This window comes from Pristiophorus japonicus, chromosome 5 (genome assembly GCF_044704955.1).
Source record: "Pristiophorus japonicus isolate sPriJap1 chromosome 5, sPriJap1.hap1, whole genome shotgun sequence".
NCBI classification, from domain to species: Eukaryota; Metazoa; Chordata; class Chondrichthyes; family Pristiophoridae; genus Pristiophorus; species Pristiophorus japonicus.
In genome coordinates this window covers 245,311,023-245,331,765 of record NC_091981.1, presented here as the reverse complement: position 1 = coordinate 245,331,765, position 20,743 = coordinate 245,311,023, and the positions used below count along the sequence as shown (strand labels likewise).

At 45.7% G+C, this 20,743-nt stretch overlaps 1 long non-coding RNA gene across 1 annotated transcript in view; it reads right to left on the bottom strand.

Annotated features, from left to right (window-relative positions):
* LOC139263990 (uncharacterized) overlaps positions 1–13,319 on the bottom strand; it is a 45,929-nt gene extending 32,610 nt beyond the window's left edge. Inside the window, exons 1-2 of the long non-coding RNA XR_011593265.1 lie at positions 13,232–13,319; positions 11,118–11,223 (exon numbers count right to left, since the gene is read on the bottom strand). This is a non-coding gene — a long non-coding RNA (uncharacterized lncRNA). The remainder of the gene's footprint in view (positions 1–11,117; positions 11,224–13,231) is intronic.
* Positions 13,320–20,743: the final 7,424 nt, after the last annotated feature.

Below are 20,743 nucleotides of genomic sequence, written 5' to 3'. Positions count from 1 at the left end.
TCGAAAAACTTTTCTTTCACACAAGATAGTGCAAATTTGGGACAGACTCCCAAAGAAGATAGTTGATTTATGGTCAGTTGACACCTTTAAAAGAAGCTAGATTGATATCTACTGATAAAGGAAATTGAGGGTTATAGAAATAATAGCATCACTTGAATTTTTATTCAGTTGAAGTAGCAGAAAGAACGTGGTGGAGGAAGAGAAGCCCATGACAGAGTAATCACACATGAGCTCTGGTTAGAGTGGGCTTGATGAGCCAAATTGAGTTTTTCATTATGGACTTTCTTATATTCTTCATATGGTGTTGGCAATGTCAGTGGTAAATGAAATGAAATGAAATGAAATCATGCTAATTTACTGCCTTCATACCCAGGGATGAATCTCTTGGACCTCGTTAATTGCCATTCATTGGTAAATACCTCGGTGGTGATATAAATACCAACATGCACTGGTTGGGCCAAATGGCGGTGGTATAACCAGGAAATCAAAGGCCTCAAAATATTTGGGCTCCACTTTGTCACCCCAAATGCCATGTTGTGGGACCCCAGCTCCCTAATCCAAGACCAGAAGCCCAGTCACAAATCCCAGGGACAGGATCATTTGTATAACTAAGCAGGCACAAAGATACTTCGGTGATGCCCGCCTTGATAGGTGTGCCAGAAGGCAGGATGGCACACAGCTATTCCCTGCGGTGCTCTGGAGCCCTTTCAGAACCAAAGAAAAAAAATATCACCATAAAATTCCTTGCTCCTAGGGGAAACTTTGTCACTTCAGAATGAGGGATTGATTACTCTTGTCTCAAAGATTTGAGGCTTTTTAAAAGACATCAATGAAACTTTTGCAAGCTCTGAGAGGGTGCGAGTTCCACTGAGGCCTACCATGGGTGTCATGGCCAGAATCCCTGGGGAAGTCTAGGAACTCCCCAGGCATGCCCTCTTGACATGTGGTGTTGTGTGTGGGGGGGGATGGGTAGAAGATCTGCCAATGTTCCTGCCTACTGCAATTTAAATGAGGCAGTGCCAAATGAGGCAGAATCCTTGCATTACTGGGTTCTGCCCCAATTCTTGGCTGACCTGGGTTGACAGCGATTTTAGGCCCTAGTGTTTTGCGGGCCACAATTCAGGACAGTGTATACTAATCAATTAGCAAAATGCAAGGCTCACTCAACAACATTTGTGCTTGTGGATAAGAAAATTGCAAGTTCAAACCCCATATTAGGACTTGGATGCCTAAAATAGACTGCCACTTCGGTCCAGTTCTAAGGGAATGCTATATTGCTGGAGGTGCCATCCGAGGTCCTGTTTAGAATGATGTTAAAGATTCCATGCAGGGAGCACTCCCAGTCTCCTAGTCAACATTTTTCCCTTTACCAATGCCGTCAAATCAAATATTAACTGATCATTCGTCTCACTGATGTTAGTGGGACATTGCTGGCACAGAATGTCTGTCACGTTTATCTATATTACAAGTCACTATGCCCCAAAAGTATGTAAAGTGCTTTGAGACTTTTCAACAACAATAATAAGGTGTGATATAAATTTGAAGATGGGGCCACAACAATTTTGAAGAAGAGAATAGAGTTGTGACTGCCAAGAAATAAATGACTGCAGCCAAATGGAGGGGGGCAGACAGACCACAGCAATTAAGGCTTCAAATTTTGGTTAGTACATTTCTAAATTATTATTTGATATTACTCCTGCCGCTCACTGTTTGCAGATATCATACACAGGCAAGGTAGTCAAACACAGATACCAATAGTACCTTGCACACGTCATTGCAGCATTTACATGACTTGTCTCGGCATACCAGAAAGTTTTAAAAGAAAAGTTAGAGTTCAAAGTGTTACGTTCCAGTTCTTAAACAAATATCCATTGAAATTCGTATCTGTACTGACAACTAATCTATGTCAAAAACCTAGCTGAATCTTCAAAGAACCCATCGCAATTTCTGAGTAGGGGAAGCAAGAAGGGAGTCCCAAGATTGGGAAAAAGAGAAGATGGAATCGTCCAATATCAGAGAGGCAACAGATGAAGGGACGCAACATAGTAAGATGAATAGACTAGCTCATCTCCTGGGACATTGCTCATGAATACCTTTGGCTGCTAAACTGAACTAACCATTTTGCCAGATTACCGGCCAGTCAGTGAAGTCAAGAATCTACCCTGTAATCTACTTCAGTATTAACTGAGGGAGCGCTGCATTGTTGGAGATGCAGTCTTTCAGATGAAACATTAAACTGTTGATGGTACTATTTAAAGAAGAGCAGGGGAGTTCTTCCAGCATTCCAGCCAAGATTTATCCCTCAACCAACAGCAAAGTTATTTGGCTCATTATGCTTTGTGGGACCTTGCTGTCTCTCTACAAAAAAACTGTAATTACATTTCAAAAGTAATTCATTGACTATGAAGAATTTTGGGACATCCTTAGGACATGAAAGATGCTATATAAATGCAAAGTCTTTTGTTCAACTTACATTTTGATGGCAGGATAGAACTCTGCCGAAATTTCCCCAGGGCATTAAATGGATTAAGTTCACGATAGGGCTGAACACACACAATCTATGGAAGGAAGGTAATTGATGGGCTAGGTATCTTTTTTCTCATTCCATGCATTCTTATGTTTAAATCAACATCCCATCTTCCATATTCCCATCATAAAGATTGTAAATGTATACCTATAATCTAGAGATCAAACCAAACCCTTCAAAGGATTCAGACAGAATCTAGAAATTCAATTCCACTGGGTGATGGATCCTCCTCTCGCACTGAGCTTCCTACCCGGTGCACCTGCTGCGGGCTAATCTTGCCAACCTGTGCCCAGCCCTTGTCTCCCTACCCACCGCTACCCCCTCGGACTCTGCCAGCTGATCAACAATCACCAGCCCTCTTTGCAATTCCCTCCAAAATGTTCATCCACTTGCCATCCACGACTCTATTATGGATGATTGCTTTGACAGAAAAGTGTCTCGAGGGTGGCCACACCTTGCCCTTTACTGAAGCCTCCACACCTGGCTTTACTTTCTATTGTGTACAAATAACTCGATAGACTGAATACTGTAAACTAACACAGGTAGTTAGTTACTTTATTAGGGCCCAAAGTGATTATATTACATGATGGCTTGCCTTTTATAACTGGGCTGCACACACATGCGTACAACCCAATGACCTCCAACAGTGGCGCCACCTGGTGGCTAGTAACCCCAAGCGTACATACATGACAATATCCCCCTTTAAGGTATTAGTAACAGTCATTTTACAAATTGAGATGGTCCGGGGCTTTCCGCTCCTGAGTTGATCATCTCAGTTCAACTCCAGCCTTGGGCGAGCGTTCTGAGTCTGTTATGACTGGGGGCTGAGTAGCCGATCTGATGGGAGTGGCAATGACCATGTCAGGGATTGAAAGTCCAGATTCATCGATGACAGTGGAGTCCTCTGATGACTGAGGGTAGGTTGGTTGGTCACTGATTGTGTCTTCCTCAGACTGTTCCGGTTCATCTGTGTGCCGCAGCTTTATCTGATCAACATGTTTCCTGCATGTTTGCCCATTCTTCAGCTTGACGATAAACACTCCGTTACCTTCCTTGACTGTAACAGTACCGGCGATCCACTTGGGACCTTGACCATAATTTAGTACATACACAGAATCATTAACAGAAATGTCGCGTACAACAGCAGCGCGATCATGATACCACTGCTGACTTTGACATCTGTATTCAACATGATCATTCAAGTCAGGGTGGACAAGAGAGAGCTTGGTCTTGAGACCTCTCTTCAGCAATAGTTCAGCAGGAGAGACCCCGGTAAGCGTGTGGGGTCTTGTCCTGTAACTAAGCGATATGCATGACAAGCGAGTCTGCAGTGAACCTCGAGTTACACGTTTCATACTCTGCTTGATGGTTTGGACAGCACGCTCTGCTTGACTATTAGATGTGGGTTTGAATGGTGCTGACCTCACATGTTTAATACCATTGAGTTTCATAAACTCTTGAAACTCCAGACTAGTGAAGCAAGATCCTTTGTCGCTTACAACGATGTCGGGCAGACCATGAGTGGCAAACATGACACGAAGGCTCTCAATGGTAGCTGTGGATGTACTAGATGACATGATTATACACTCTATCCACTTGGAATATGCATCCACCACAACTAAAAACATCTTTCCCAGGAAGAGACCTGCAAAGTCGATGTGGATCCTCGACCATGGTTTAGATGGTCACGGCCACAGGCTTAGCGGCGATTCCGCTGGTGCTTGACTTAGCTGCATGCAAGTGTTGCACTGATGCACACATGATTTCAGATCAGAGTCAATTCCAGGCCATCATATATATGAGACCTGGCAATGGCTTTCATCATGACAATACCAGGATGAGTGCTATGTAGATTATGTACAAATTTCTCTTGCCTTTCTTAGGCATAACAACATGATTACCTCACAGTAAACAATCTGACTGAATGGATAGTTTGTCTTTGCAATGGTTGTAAGGTTTGCTCTCATCACCCATTTGCTTGGGTATGGCAGACCAACCACCACTAAGGACATAACGTTTCACAACCGATAATATCGGGTCCTGGCTGGTCCAGGTCTTAACTTGTTGAGACGTGACAGGGATTCCTTTAATTTCAAAAGCATCCAAAGCTAACAGTAGGTCTGCAGGTTGTGACGTCTCCATCTCCGGTGTGGGCAAAGGCAGACGGCTCAGTGCATCGGCACAATTCTCGGTGCCAGGTCTATGGTGAATGACATAATCATAGGCAGATAATGTCAGCGCCCACCTCTGGATGCGGGACGATGTATTGGTATTTATACCTTTGTTTTCCAAAAACAATGAAATGAATGGCTTGTGATCTTCTTCCAGTTCAAACCGAAGACCAAACAGGTACTGATGCATCTTTTTAATCCCATACACACAGGCTAATGCTTCTTTTTCTACCATGCTGTAGGCTCTTTCCACCTTTGACAAACTTTAAGCATACGCAACAAGTTGTAGTTTACCCGACTCATTGGCTTGTTGGAGCACGCAACCAACTCCATATGACGAAGCATCACAGGCCAATACTAGATACTTACAAGGATCATAATGTACCAGCAGCTTGTTAGAGCAAAGCAGATTAGTAGCTTTCTCAAAAGCTCTATCTTGAGGCGCACCCCAAACCCAGTTGTCGCCTTTTCTTAGCAGCATGTGCAGTGGCTCTAATGAAGTGCTCAATCGAGCAAATTACTGAAGTAGTTGAGTAGACCAAGGAACGACTACAGCTTCATCACATTCTGAGGCTTGGGTGCATTTTTGATGGCCTTGGTTTGAGAGTCTGGAGGCCTGATGTCGTCAACAGCAAATCTCCTCCCCGGGAATTCGAATTCCGGTGCTATGAAGTTGCACTTCAAACGTTTCAGTCTGAGTCCCACTTTGTCCAGACGATGTAGAACCTCTTCCAGGTTGTTCAGATTTTCAGCAATGTCAAAACCTGTGAACAGGATGTTATCTTGGAACATGACGGTTCTAGGGACGGGCTTCAGTAGACTCTCCATATTCCTCTGAAATATGGCTGCAGCCGAGCAAAAGGACATCTGTTGTAGATAAATAGTCCTTTATGAGTGTTGATGCACGTAAGTTTCTTCGACGTCTTGACCAGCTCCTGTGTCATGTAGGCCAATGTCAGATCCAGTTTAGTGAACGACTTCCCTCCAGCTATCATTACAAACAGGTCATCGGTCTTCGGTAACGGGTATTGATCCTGTTTCGAAACTCGGTTGATCATAACCTTGTAGTCTCCACAAATCCTGACAGTGCCATCACTCTTCAACACAGGAACAATGGGGCTGGCCCAGTCATTAAATTCGACTGGTGATATGACCCCTTCTGGAGTCTGGAGTCTGCCCAGTTCGATTTCGACCCTTATCTTTCATCATGTATGGAACCACCCGAACTTTCTGATGGACAGGTCTTGCATCCGAGTCCACGTGAATCTGCACCTTGGCTCCCGTGAAATTGCCGATGCCTGGTTCAAACAGCGAGGGGAACTTGCTCAGCACTTGAGCACATGGATTATCATCCTCCGACGACAACACTTTGATACCATTCCATTTCCATTTGATTTTTTCGAGCCAATTCCTGCCGAACAGAGTTGGCAATGGTAATGGTAAATCATGAACCGCACCATTGTACGACACCTTGACTACTGCACTGCCAGTCACCGTTATGAGTTCTTTGGTGTATGTACACAACTTGGCATTGACTGGACTCAGCTTAGGCCTCACAGCCTTAGTATCCCACAGCTTGTCGAATGTCTTCTGGCTCATTATTGATTGACTCGCACCCGTGTCCAATTCCATCGGTACTGGCACACCGTTAAGTTTCACATTAATTATTATCGGTTGGCTCTTTGTTAGGAACGAATACAGTCCCATAGACTTCCTCCCCTGGTATCTCAGATTGCATATCCGGATCCGCGCTATACTGGTCATCATCCTCCTCCATGTGGTGTGTTGCAGCACGCTTGCTCAGTTGCGGACACATGCGCTGGAGATGCCCCAATCTTGAACAGCCTTTACAAATGTACTGTTTAAATTGATGCTGATGAGGCCGATGATTGCTCCCACAATGCCAACACGGTGAAATCAGATTAATTCCCACTGGTGAACTTGGGCAGCCACAGGTTTCACAAATGCAGTCGAGTAGGCCCTGCCAATGCAGCTCTGCCAAATGAAGATGCAATCTTGTTTACAGTACTTGCCAAGTTCTGATTTTTTGATGATATCTGCTTTAAGTTTTTGTCTGTCGTCATGCATGCTGGGCAATCATGATGGCCTTGCTCAAATCCAGTGTCTCCACTGCCAGTAACTTACGTAGGATCACCTCGTGATTGATGCCGATTACAAAGAAGTCCCGCAGCAGGTCTCCCAACGCGTTTTCGAACTTACACGGTCCAGCTAGACATCGTAGGTTGGCAACGAATTCCGACACATCCTGGCCCTCAGAACGAACGTGCTTGTAAAATTGATATCATGAGATGATGATGCCTTCTTCTGGTTTGAGATGGTCACGTGCCAGAGCATACAATTCCTCATAGTCCTTGACTGTTGGACTTGCAGGCGAGAGAAGATTCTTTACGAGTCCATAGATTTTCGGACCGCAAACCGTGAGGAAGACCACCCTGCACCTAACTGCGTCAGTGAGTTCCTCCATTTTGTTGGCCACGAAGTACTGGTCCAGGCGAGCTACAAAATCTGCCCAGTCCTCTCCCTCCACGAATCTCTCCAGAATTCGAATTGTGCTCATTTTCGCATGCGAAAGGTTCTTAAGTTACCTCGTCACCAAATGTTATGTATGTAATAACTCAATAGACTGAATACTGTAAACTAACACAGGTACAAATCTGGCTCTGCTTTATTAGGGCCCAAAGTGATTACATTACATGATGGTTTGCCTTTTATACCTGGGCTGCACACACGTGCATACAGCCCAATGACCTCCGACAGTGGTGCCACCTGGTGGCTAGTAACTCCAAGCATACATACGTGACACTTTCATCACCTGCCCCACCCAAACTGCCACAGTGGCGGTTGGCCCTTATCACCAAATCAGAACTTGGTCTCTCCCGATATTATCCGGCACCTTCTCCTTCAAGCACCTCATCATGTTCCACCTCTCTTGCCTCTTCTTTATAATCCTTGTTAATGGGCTACACTAACATGGCATCATTGTGCTATTGAGCATGCCAGTGCATGGGGAAAGGATATTTGCCTGTTTCCTGTGCATTCTTTCCCCTGTGATTCAGCATCGAGCTTGTGGTGGAATATTATTAAAATGCACTGTAATCCAATATTGTAAAATGAAGCAAAATGTGATCAGTATTTATTATAGCATCCCTTCTGAGATCAGTACATCTCAGATTCAGCACAAAGTGGGAGCAGCATTCAAACTTTCAGCCACCACCACCCAGCCTGCTCTGCCACTGCTGTTGACTTCAGCTCCTAAATGGACCGTTTTTCATTGTGGAGCCTCCTGAAGCTGGACCTTCAAAGCTACCTTGTTGCCTTGCTGCAGTCATTTCTCCTCCTCAGTATCAGAATAAGAATGACCCACAAACAGGCAATAAGATGACTGACCTGTTAATCTAGATTTGGATGGTGCTGGTTACATAACACACATCAGCAAAACATTGTGAGGCATAGAAAATATATTACACACTGGGACACATTAATATTGCTGTAAATTTGCAAAAACAAAAACAAAAAATTTATTCAAAAAATATAGAGGTTTCTCCAGAGCTTCTGCAATCGGGAGAATCCCTGCAGAAATTCAACCCCATAATCCACCCCTGATAATTCAGTCATTTTTTGCACTAACAAAATTGAATTATTCATTGTAAAAAATATAGCAAAGTGAGAATTTGATACTCAGAATTTTTTTAATTTGAATGAATCAAAATAAATCAAAATAAAATGTACAAAGAATAAAATCAAAAAGAAGTAATTTACCTTCATGTACCCATGAAACTAAAAACTGAACACTGTACTCCAGATGGGGTTTGACCAAGGCTTTGTACCACTGAAGCATGACTTCTTCATGTTTGTATTCTACCTTGAGATACAGACCAATATTCCATTAGCCTTTTTGATTACTTTTTGTACATCTCCAATAGCTTTTAGTGATTTGTATACCTGCACACCTAAACCCCTTTGCTCCTCCAGTTTCTAGATTCTCACCATTAAGAAAATATTCTGATTTGTCCTTCTTGGATCCATTGCAGACGACCTCACACTTCCTCACTTTGAACTCCATGTGCCACAGTTTTGTCCACTCACTTCGTCAGTCAAAGCCCCTTTGTAACCTTCTGCTCACCCAGCCACACAATGTATCATATGGTGCTATGGGATTAATTTTTTAATTCACTGTTCTATACAAGTGACATGATTGTTACAATTCCATTTCTTTTAATTTACCTTCATAGTAAGGTATTTAATCCTCTCAAATGTCATTAAAAACTTCCTGCTGTACATCATACAACAAATGTGGCATAAATAGCATGGAAACCATCTGCAGATTTTACAGGTAAGGGCAATTGCAAACATCCGCTTTTATTTGAACAGTAATGGATTGCAGCTCCACACCAATCAATTAAAGAAAATGTGCAGCACTGCAGCTCCGGCTTAAGCAACAAGTCGTCATTTTGTCTGTGAATTTGTGTTCTGTCATCTAATAATTATAGGCTTTAAAGGGGCATTGGTCTCAGGAATGTCTGCTTCCAAAAGCCTTAAATTACAAGCCTGAAATTCCTGTGTACAAACATCAACCAGTGTAGAGCAACAAATGTAATGGTAGGCGCACAAATAACGATGAAAACCTTTCAAGACAATTTAAATCTAAGGACAAAATCTACAGAAAAGCATTTCTTTGAAAAGCCTGTCCAACTGCTCAAAAAAAACAGTTATTGTAAAAACTCAATCAGGGAGAGGTTAGGACACTACTCATTTAATAAACAGCTGGATGCTGCAATGGGAACACAAGAGAGTTGGTATTCTGCAACAATACGGCCAAATAAGCTAAAGTGCCTTCTTAATCTGAATCTAACGTGTCATTTTATTTTGACTCAATGGATAAATGGCTGATGTGGGACTGAGCCATATACATTTGCAAGGTCCTCGGCTCAATTCCTGATCTATGCTGGGTAGTGCTGCTTTAGCATTGGCCTTGGCCTTAGAAGGCCGCTCCTATCACATGTTCCCCATGCATAGGTCTTGTACACCCAGCAGCAACCTCTCTGTAAATCTGCCCAGTTCGCTAAGACTGGATGCTGGGTAAACCCCATTTCTTTCTCAACTGGAACAGCAGTACGAGTGCCATATGGGTTCTCGGTAGCCCAAGGCTAGGGAAGGAATCATTAGCCAGGATTTCTTCTCCCAGTTTCCTGGAAAGTGCATGCCCGTCAACGTTAGATGAGAACTGGATTGGCTTGGCTGCGATGACCCTCATGGTTGATTAGCATGCCAACACTCAGGGCTGGAATCTCCTCCAGTTAGTAGGTTAGCAGCAAGAGCTGGACCTCCGCTCACCCATGTGACTCCAGTGTTAACCTGCTGAACTTGCCTCTGAGGGTCCTCATTAGCCAATCAACATGGGTTGGCAGCAGTACTATCACCTTGGGGGTGTCAGCAACAAAAAGGGTTCCTGCATTCTCAGCTACAGCCATGTAGGTTTAGTCGCTGATGTAAGGGCTAAAAGTGATTGACAGTTGCAGATGGAAGACAGGAAGCCCCATGAGAGGATGGTTCGGGCTCTGAGAAGGAAGGTTGCTGAATTAATCAATGCACCCCAAAATCTGATCAGACACTCAATGCCACCCAAGAGTGGCCAAGGCAAGTCAGGGCACTGTTCCCAATCCACATTCTGTAACACTCGTAGGGTTTCACTCACTTCCTTATGTCTCAATCCCTTTCTGTGCTTTTGCCTCTGTGTTGGGAAAAGTCACTTATGCAAAGGAGAACCTCCGCAAACACTGAAGCACCATCTTAACTCACAATGACTCTATCAACGCACATAGCCTGCCACAAGGAGGTCTGCTAATCTTGATGGAGAATTCATTTAAAGGGACAATGTGCCAGCAACTCTCATCATCATGGGATGCATATGCACGAGGGAGGAGAAACAAGTGTCCCTTCAATCACATTCCTTTAACCACTTAATCATGTTCGCTCCCAAAGGAAAAGGTTGCGTATAATTATCAAAAAAGAACTGTAACTGGGGGAGGAATAACAACACTGAAAACCCTGAGTCCGCACAAAGAGCAGCTCCCTGAATAATAGACGGACAGACAGGAGAGGCTATGGGAACGGCAAGGTTGTAGGTGAGATGACAAAGGAAGGTTGGGAAAGACAGGGCAATACATGGCGGAGGGGGAAATTTTCCGGGGGTCAGCGGGCATGATCGGTGGCAGGTTGGGTGAAAAGTGTCTTTTTTGCCCCAGCGGGTTGGGACTCCACTGCCAACCCGCCAAGACGTGCTTTTACCAAATGTCGGGTCTGTCGGCGCTGAGCAGACCTGACACGCAGGGCCAGGGGAAGCAATTCAGGTCATTATGACTTTGTTAACAGAGGATTAAGAATTATTTTCAGCTCACCTTCAGAGTTTACCAGGTCACCCACGGGGGCCACGCTGCTCAGGGATCACGTCAGGTAAGCAGGGCGGGAGTTGAATGGCCATGGAATCATCTCAGTATTTGACAGCTGGAAAAAGAAATATGCTATAAAAGCTCTCATCTCACAGCTGTTTACTTTCCAAGCTCAGAAGCTGTTGCTTACTGTATTTGGAAGGCAGATTGAGCTTTATGCAGGTTGCAAGTGTTTGGAACAAAATCTCTATCTAGTGTCACCTCATTGGTACAATCTCTCTCACCATTGACATTGATAGATCGTTTCTGTCATTTCAAGTTTACCTGTCATCTATTCCATCAGAATGGGTACAGTTTATCCTATCTCACCTTGATCCTCAGAATCCCACCACAATCGGCCCGGCCCCAACACCAGCAGCACCAGGCACACCCGTAGCACCAACAACAACACCAACCTTCTCTGCAATCACCTGATGCTGCACAGGACACAGGCATCAGCACCTGACCACATTACTGCCCAGGAGGTCAGGGATGGCCTCATCATGGCCACATTTACTTCGCTTGACGCTGCTGATCCTGGCTGCCACATGATGCGCCAGGTTGGCACCACCCCACATCAACAACAGAAAATATCCCTACAATGCCCAAGCCATTCCTTTCACACTCATCAGCATTATGGTTATGTCTCACCATTCATTGCAACCCACTAAGCCACAAATCTGTCCAAGAAAGCAACATGTGGAAAATAAAGATTTCAATGTTTGACCGCACATTAACAGAAATTTCACATGAACATTGGCTAAAACACACAAGTGCCTGCCCTTGTGTGTTGCTTGGACCAGGATGAGGGTGAGTGTGAGGGGTGGCTAGTGAGATGGGGAAGTGATAATGTAGATAGAGTGGGATGGGTGGAGGTACAAGGTAAGTTGGTGTGAGTAAGGATGTGCAGGACTGGGATAGGGAAGGCGGAGTGATGGGGATGTGATGAGAGGCACAGCAGGATGAGGTTGAGTGTGGCTTTGCAGTAACATTTCGTGATCGACTGAGATCATTGAAAAGTTTGCACCACTGCAACCTGGTCCTCCTGACGACATCCCTGCTTGTGCCCTCCTGTACAATGTGCAACCAAGCTGCGTTGGTCGCCTGGGGAGATCTCTTTCACCCATTGGAAGGGGAGAGAACCCCCCCCCCCTCTTTAAGGAAATCAGCTGATCACGTGTCATCAAATTACGTCATCAGACCCGCTTCCTTCAATTGGCCGGGAAACATGCTGGGCGGGGTTAACAAGTCCAATCAGGGGGAAATTATTCTACACAGCGGGCTGGAGCCAGGAGCGGGGCCAGCACCCAACACTGACCTCGGCCGCCATGGACCTGCCGAGCTAGGGAAAATCACAGCCATAGTGTCAGCTTGATGTGCTTTCTCAAAGTATTGATATGTCCTTGCAGTCAGCAACTAATGCTTCAAGGGCAAATGTCACTGATGCACAGCTAAACAAATTCTTCTGAGTTTGATATCATAGGTGATGCCTTGGAGGAAGCAGCCGGCCACTCTGATACCACCGCGACACTTCTAGATCTACAACCCCTGACACTTCCAGATCTATGAGTCCTGCCATGTCCTCATCAACTCCTTCATGGTGTCTCACTTAGTCCAGCACCAACCCAGAGACACCCACTCAGGAGAAAGCAGTTTGTGATTGAAAGGTTTTCACCATGCATTAGTGAGCATGAGGATCTCGGAGGTGAGAGCCAGTCCTCCACAGAACCTGATCTCAGTAGCTTAATCTTCAATAGAACTATGATTAGGGAGCATCAATCTCATGTGCAGGCAGTGGAGACAGTTTCCATGGGTATAGTTGAGGGGATGGAGAAGTGGGAGATATCCACTATACACATTTGCGTGTATAAGTGGATAGTTCTTTCCCATTGGGAATGATATGAATTGCGCAGCCCTCCGGAACAGATCACCAGTGAATTCCTTGATGCAGTAATGTACAGCTGCCTACTTAAGTGCAAAGGTCACCAGATGCAGCCTGGAAGGATAGAGGTGAAACAAGAAATAATCAAGGCAATGGTTGCTTTAAGTGGTACATAGAAACATAGGGCTAGAGTTTCCCTAACCTGTTTTTCAGGCGCCCTCACCCGAGATGCGCCGTTTTTGCCCGCCTCCAAGCATGCCGAAAAAAGACGTCGGTATTCTGGCTGCTCCCCAGCCTCTCTTCGGTCATGGCGCAGCGTGGCCCAATGGATTGGGGGCGGAGCCAGGACCCGGCGCTGAAAACAGTGCCGGGACCTCTGCACATGCGCGCTAGAGTCTGCGCGCATGTGCAGTATCTCCTGGCAGGCCATTTCTGCAAATGCGTGCTGCAGGCTGTGTGGGAGGGGCCCGAAGCATGCCGTCCTTAGCCCTGGCCGAATGGGCTCCCTCATCGGCGGCCCGCAGCGTTCCCTAAGGTAGGACTTCTATTTTTTATTTGTTATTTACTGATTGATTTTGGTGCTTTAAGTGCAGGGTTCCTTCTATTTTATTTGTTAATTAATTGCTTATTATGTTTTGTGCTTTGTTTGGTGCTTGGTGGTGCTTCAAATGTAGTTACTTGCGCCGATTCCTTAACTCTAGGTAAGGTTTTTCTGTGCGGACAGAAGTGGCAACATACACTGGCCTAAGTTAGTTTGGAGCAACTATTTGCTGGCCAAACGCCTAAAACAGGGGTAAGTGACTGGGAACGCCCTCTTTTGAAAAAAAACTGAACTTAAAAAAAAAAACCTACCTAACTAACTCACTTACACTGGTGCAAATTAAATGGCCAGAATTGCAACTAAAAAGATAGTGCAGAAAAATCAAGTTGTTCCAAAAAATAAAGGAGCAACTCCTGGGGAAACTTGAGCCCTAAGAGAAACATAGAAATTTACAGCACAGAAGGAGGCTATTCCGGCCCATCGTGTCCATACCGGCCGACAAACAGTCGCACGGCCCTTAGTCAGCAGCCCTAAAGGTTACATATAAACCTATGAACAATGACGAAAAGGCAAAGAGCACCCAGCCCAAACAGTCTGCCACTAACAACTGCGACACCCCTTATACTGAAAACATTCTATGCTCCACCTCAACCGGAGCCACGTGATCTCCTGGGAGAAGCAAAAACCAGATAAAAACCCAGGCCAATTTAGGGAGAAAAAATCTGGGGAAATTCCTCTCCGACCCATCCAGGCAATCAAAACTAGTCCAGGAGATCACCCTGGCTGTATTCTATTCCCTGCAATTCCTACCATTATATCTGCACCGTCCAACAAAAGGTCATCCAGTCTAATCCCAATTACCAGCTCTAGGTCCGTAACCCTGCAGGTTACTGCACTTTAAGTGCCTATCCAACCATCTCTTAAAAGTGGTGAAGGTTTCTGCATCCATCACTCTTCCAGGCAGCGAGTTCCAGATCCCCACAACCCTCTGCGTAAAAAAGCCCCCCCCCTCAAATCTCCTCTAAACCTTCCACCAACCACCTTAAAACTATGCCCCCTCATAATAGACCCCTCCACCAATGGAAATAGGCCCTTACTATTCACTATGTCCAGGCCCCTCAATATTTTGTACATCTCAATGAGGTTTCCTCTAAACCTCCTCTGTTCCAGTGAGAACAAACACAGCTTATCATAACTAAGATTCTCCATTCCAGGCAGCATCCTAGTAAATCTCCTCTGCACCCTCTCTAGTGCAATCACATCCTTCCTATAATATGGCGACCAGAACTGCACGCAGTACTCCAGCTGTGGCCTAACCAAAGTATTATACAATTTAAGCATAACCTCCCTGCTCTTACATTTTATGTCTTGGCCAATAAAGGCAAGCATTCCGTATGCCTTCTTAAGCACCTTATCCACCTGGCCTGCTATTTTCAGGGATCTGTGGACAAGCACTCCTCTGTCCTTGTGGAATTGGGCTTCAGATCTTCAAGCAGAGGTTATCATATCTCCAATAGCCCTCTAAGGCACTGACGTGCAAAGAAATCGAAGTAAGACCTTCTTGGTCTGTAAACCCTGTTAGTTGGGTTTCTCTGTTTAGAAAACAACATAGTCTGTGACACCTCACTCTAAGAGTTTCCTGTCTAGCATCTTCATTATCCCCATCCTCTTCTTCTTCAAAACACAGAAATAGAAGGATTCCATAGGGAAACCCATGGCCTTATATAGAAACAAGAGTAGGCCATTTAATCCCTCGAGCCTATTCCGCTACTCAGTTAGATCTTGGCTGATCAGTAACTGAACTCCATTTGTTCCTGACCCCTTGGTACCCTTACCAACAAAAATCTATCGCTGTCAGTCTTGAACATTTCAATTGATCCAGCATCCACAGCCTTCCTATATTACAACAGTGACTACACTTCAAAAAGTACTTAATTGGCTGTAAAATGCTTTGGGACGTCTTGAGGTTGTGAAAGTCTTTCTTTCTTTTGGGGAGCTAGTTCCAAATTTCCATAACCCTTTGAGTAAAAATGTGCTTTCTTATTTTACTTTCCCATATTGAACTCCACCTGTCATAGCTTTGCTCGCCCACATTATGGGGCCAAAATTGCCTCTCTCCACAAATTGGCGGTCACGCTGCAGAGTGGAGTGGCCGCCAACTTTTCGTGGAATGGCCGCTGCTAGCCCAATTGCCCTGCCGAGTTTTACCAACGTTGTCCCAATCTCCCCCTACCTCTTCACTAAAATAAGGGCTATGAGGGCAAAGGCACGTATATGGAGTTAGGTCGCAGATCAGCCATGAGCTCATTGAATGGTGGAACAGGCTTGAGGGGTTGAATGGCCTACTCCTCTTCCAATGTTTCTATGTTCCTAACTGTACTTTCTTCAGAGCTGACTAAATAAGGCAGTAACAGTCTCGACAGAAATTTGAGAGCAACAAACTGCTAAAATCAATAATGAGGCAAAGTAAGACAAACCACCAACTCCAGCAAACAAAATGGCCCTCTCAATGCGGTAACTGTGTCAGGGATAGCACCACTCAACTTGTGTCAGTTGGATTTGGGGCGGAAGTTGGGGAAGTTGCCTCTTGCCTCCAAAAAGGCATTAAAGGGGAATGGTGTTTTTACTGATGGAGAATTTTGATACAGTTTTTTTTACCAGTGGAGTTGAGTCAGTAGCCATTACTGCCCCATTTTACTAAGCATAGTGCCCAAAACAGCACGGAAATCGGCATAAAATCAATGGAAAATCCAGCCTTCGCTGTCTAGGATTATGTAGGACAAACAGCCACTTGCTTGAAGTACTGTAAAATAGCCAGTGTCTGCACAATTGTATACCAGCATGAGATAGCCTTCAGAAGAGGAGTGTAATCAAGACAAAGCTAGAAAAAAAGCTCATATTTCACCCACCATTTTTAATACTAAAAGAAGATTTAATTCACAAGCCAGAAATGATGACAGTGCCCCTTTAAAAGATAAATGACATTCCTGAACTGTTTGAAACATCCTAACTTATTGTGGCCATAAACTTGCTTGACCCATAACCAGCAGGAGTACTTCATCATTTCAGCCAGGAGGAGGAAAAGGTGTGACTCTGTTTACACTAGGCCCCACTACTAGGGTGTGATCAAACTAAGGCTCCTTAACATAGACTGACATGCGACTTCCCCATTTTTCCCCCACATGCTCTGCTGAACATTCTGTACTTTTCCTTTGACATGTTACTGTGAAGTGCAGCCGTTAGCTTGGAAAGGGTCCGGATCACTCTTTAGGCTCCTTTACAATGCCCACCAGGGGCTGTGCCGCTCAGCACCACACTCTCCTGTTTATGTTTTCACTCGGTGAAATTATCGATCAGATGCTGAGCAGAGCCAAAGCTGCTGAATCTAGTGACAGCTAAAATTAAAGTTCACGGAATTGAAGGCAAATTATTGGCCTGGTTAGGAGATTGGTTGGAAGGCCAAATGGGTACGTATTTGAATTGGAAAGAAGTGATAAATGGTGTCCCACGAGGATCTGTGCTGGAAAGATCCAAGTATTTTTTAAATGTTGCAAAGTTCGAAACAGTGGAGGTCCAAAGAGATTTAGGAGTCCATGTACACAGATCACTAAAGGGGGGAAAATAAAAACGCAATGCCTAGAAAAATACTTCTACATCTTCAGTGCATGCCATATAGTGTGTGGGTCATAAATTGCAGCCCCTACGGGTGCATACAAGGTACGCACATGCCCGTAGATATCGTGAAAGTTCCGAGTTTAAGCATGCGCTGCGCATGCACTAAAACCCGGAACGAGTGATCCGTCAAGAATTCCCTTGACAGATCCACAATATCCCTGGGAAAAAGGTATTCGCGGACGGAGAGTTGGACTATTTGCCCAACTTATGCCCAGTGAATGCCCGTGAAATTGTTACGCCTGGTAAAAGCAGGGGTAAGGCCAGTGTAAGAATCATAGAATGGTTACAACACAGAAGGAGGCTATTCGGCCCATCGAGTCCGTGCCAGCGCTCTGCAAGAGCACTTCAGCTCGTCCCACTCCCCCGCCCTTTCCCCGTAGCCCCGTAGAGCTTTAAAAAAAACAGAAAAATAAAATTTTAATCAATAATTTATACATTTAAAAACATGTGAAAAAAGGTACGTTTATTTTTAGCCCCTTTAAAACATGTAAATTTAATGCCATTTTAATTAATTTTAAATATGTGATTTTTAAAAATTAATTTGATGTGTAGATGTATTTTGGAGGCTATTCCCATTCATACTTATGTGGTTTCCGTACATACAGAATCCCGTAGTATGAATGGGGATCCCATTCTGTCATTCATTGGGCTGGCCACATGATCCCGGGGCGCTTGCGAACCACCTGCGCCCCTGAGATACGTGGGCCTCATCCCACGCATTCCTGGAGAGGCCCAGGACCGCGAGTCTCCATATTCCCAGATCACCAGGTAAGTGGGCATTTTATTTGCGGATCGGAGGCATTTCCCCATGGAAAGCCTCCGACCTCAAATTTGGGGCCACTGTGTTCTGAAGGCTGCTTATTCCATTCAGTACTTCTGAAGCCTGAGATAAAAGCACAATTAAATCAAAGTGCTTTAGGCACTGAGGGGTTGAAATTCGGTGTCGCCCCGTTTGGGGGAGGTAACTGAGGCGAGACAGGACTTCCTGCACCCGGCGCGGAAGTCCTGCCCCAACTGCGAAATTGAGGTTACCACCCCCGAGAGAAAGTGGAGCACAATGTCAGGTGCTCCACTTCCTCTCGGGGGGTGGAACCGGGGCAATAAGCACATGAATGTTGCAGTGCTACACGGCCTCTCCGCGTAGTGCGAACGTGAGCACAAGGACCTCCCCTTCCATTAAAGGGGAGGGCACGTTGCGAGCTCCACAGTATGGTGAGGGATCTCCACTAGGCCACCAGGGATGCGGGGTGCCGTGGCTGCAGCCTGGCACAGAAGCTGAGTGTCGGGCTGCACCATCACGGCACAGACCGCGAAAAATACAGCACGGAAGACCGGACCGGTAAGTCGGCCGGGAGAACAAAATGCCGGCGCGCATCTCCCCTTTAATTTTCTCCCCTCGACCAGAGTGCGGCCCGGTTTGTGACCTCCAAGGCTGGCGCTGACATTGCCCGCGGTGGCCTCACGGGACGCTGCCCAATTTCCGCCGCGCGGTGAAAACGGGTCGCTGTATACGCCGATGATGTCATCATTGCCAGCGCAGTAACCTGGGGTGCTACTGGCGGGAGCGGAGCGCTGCCAGGAGACACAAACGAAGTGAATTTCTCCCCCTGAAAACAGAAAGACAGTAAGGTTGGACATGTAAATATTGTGTGTTATCGGCATCGCAAGGAATTGTCTTCTGGCAAGAGGGCAAGTATTGAGATGTGCTGCGTACAGAGTTCTGTACTAAATGAGGCAAATCACATGAAAGAAAGCTAGGTTTCATTGTTTCAGGTATTATTTCCAGATGCCTTAGAACAAAGCCTGATCATAAGGAATTCTACGCTAACGATAACAGGATGCTAATACTGGCGATGATGGGAAGTATCAGTGTATGGGATTTTCCACTTTGGTGTGGGCATAAAGCAGGCTGAGGTGGATCGGCTGCCCTTATAAAGCCCACCCGATTTTCCTTTGTATTGACTTCAATAGAAAAGAAAATGGGGCGAGGTCTGTACCAGGCGGCCCATCCACTACCCCCCACTCTATTCCCTCGCCGGAGTGCACAGTTCCACCCAGTGTTTCTCTGAACTGTAAACTGAATTCCTTTACTTCGCACAAACTCCAAATGGTATTCCAAAAACACTGCATATTCGCTCAATGATATGTTTGCATTTTGCTACTAAATCGAGTGAAGTTTTGTGGATTAGTTTGCTCCACTGCTGTTCCCGGACTGACCAGCTAATATGTTTTATAGATGTGTAACAAAAGAGAAAAGGTAAGACTAGTAACGACAGTTAGCAATAAAGAGCAGGCCCCTTGGTTGCTGGCTCCCTTCACTAGACTAAGGTATGGTTAAGGCCAGAGGCAGCAACCCTCTCCTCGCTCCCCCCCACCCACGCCATTAGGAAATCCCCCCTAATAATTTTAATCTAAAAGGTGACTCTGTAGGGTGGATTTTACAAATTTACTCTTCGAGCATAGAGCTTAATGCACTGAGAGCACATCTGGGTAGTTTGGGGGCATAGGTCAGCGGGCTTCACAAAGGCCCATTGACCGCCATGCCAAGCCTAGAGTCCCACTATGCATCCCCGATACATGAAGCTCCACGTCAGGAGAGCAATTTTATAAAACTATGGGGTCAAAATTGCGTATCACCCCGGTTGGGAACGGTAACCTTTCCAAGGCTGGACATTCTGTGCCCGGCACAGAAGTCCCGCCCCGGAAGCGAAATTGGGGTTCCCACCCCTCAAAGGAAGTGGAGCGCAATGTCGTACGCTCCACTTCCTCTCAGGGCGGGATCGTGAACACTACCCGGGCGCATCAAGGAAAGCTACGTGAGCTCTCCACATAGCGCTGACGCATTTCTTTACCCCTCCCCTTCCATTAAAAGGGAGGGACTCTGCAAGCTCTGCAGGCCTTTTGATGGCTCCACTGGCCCGGACCCTGCGACATCAACCAGTGAGTCGGAGTAAAAAAGACTGGCGGCGGGTATCGCAGCGCACCTCCCCTTTATCCTTTGCCCCGCGAGCGAAGTGCGACCCGGTTCGCGACCTGTCAGGCTGGAGCTGACATCGCTCGCAGCAGCGGCACAGTACGCTGCCCAATTTCCACCATGGGGCAAAAAGGGGTCGCTGCGCACGGCGATGATGTCATCACCAGAGGCACAGCTGCCCGAAGTGCTGCCAGTAAGGGCACGGCGCTACTGGATTTGCATCTCCGCTAACTCCCACGCAATTTCCCGGGAGCCGTAGTACCCTCCAGATGTACTAACGGGAGGCACACAACAGAGGAATTTTGCCCCCCTAGCCCCTGGGATATTGTCCATCCAAATTTAAGGTCATAATAAGGTATGGAACGATAAACAGTCATTAATACAAGTGCACACTATGGCCTGGAAATGACTGTCAATAAGCTATTGTGTAAACGTTTAACGCACTTGCATCAAATTCCTCTGTCTGTTATTTTAGCATAGGCTCTAACCCACTGAGCAGAGAGGGATATTTAATACAAATGTGT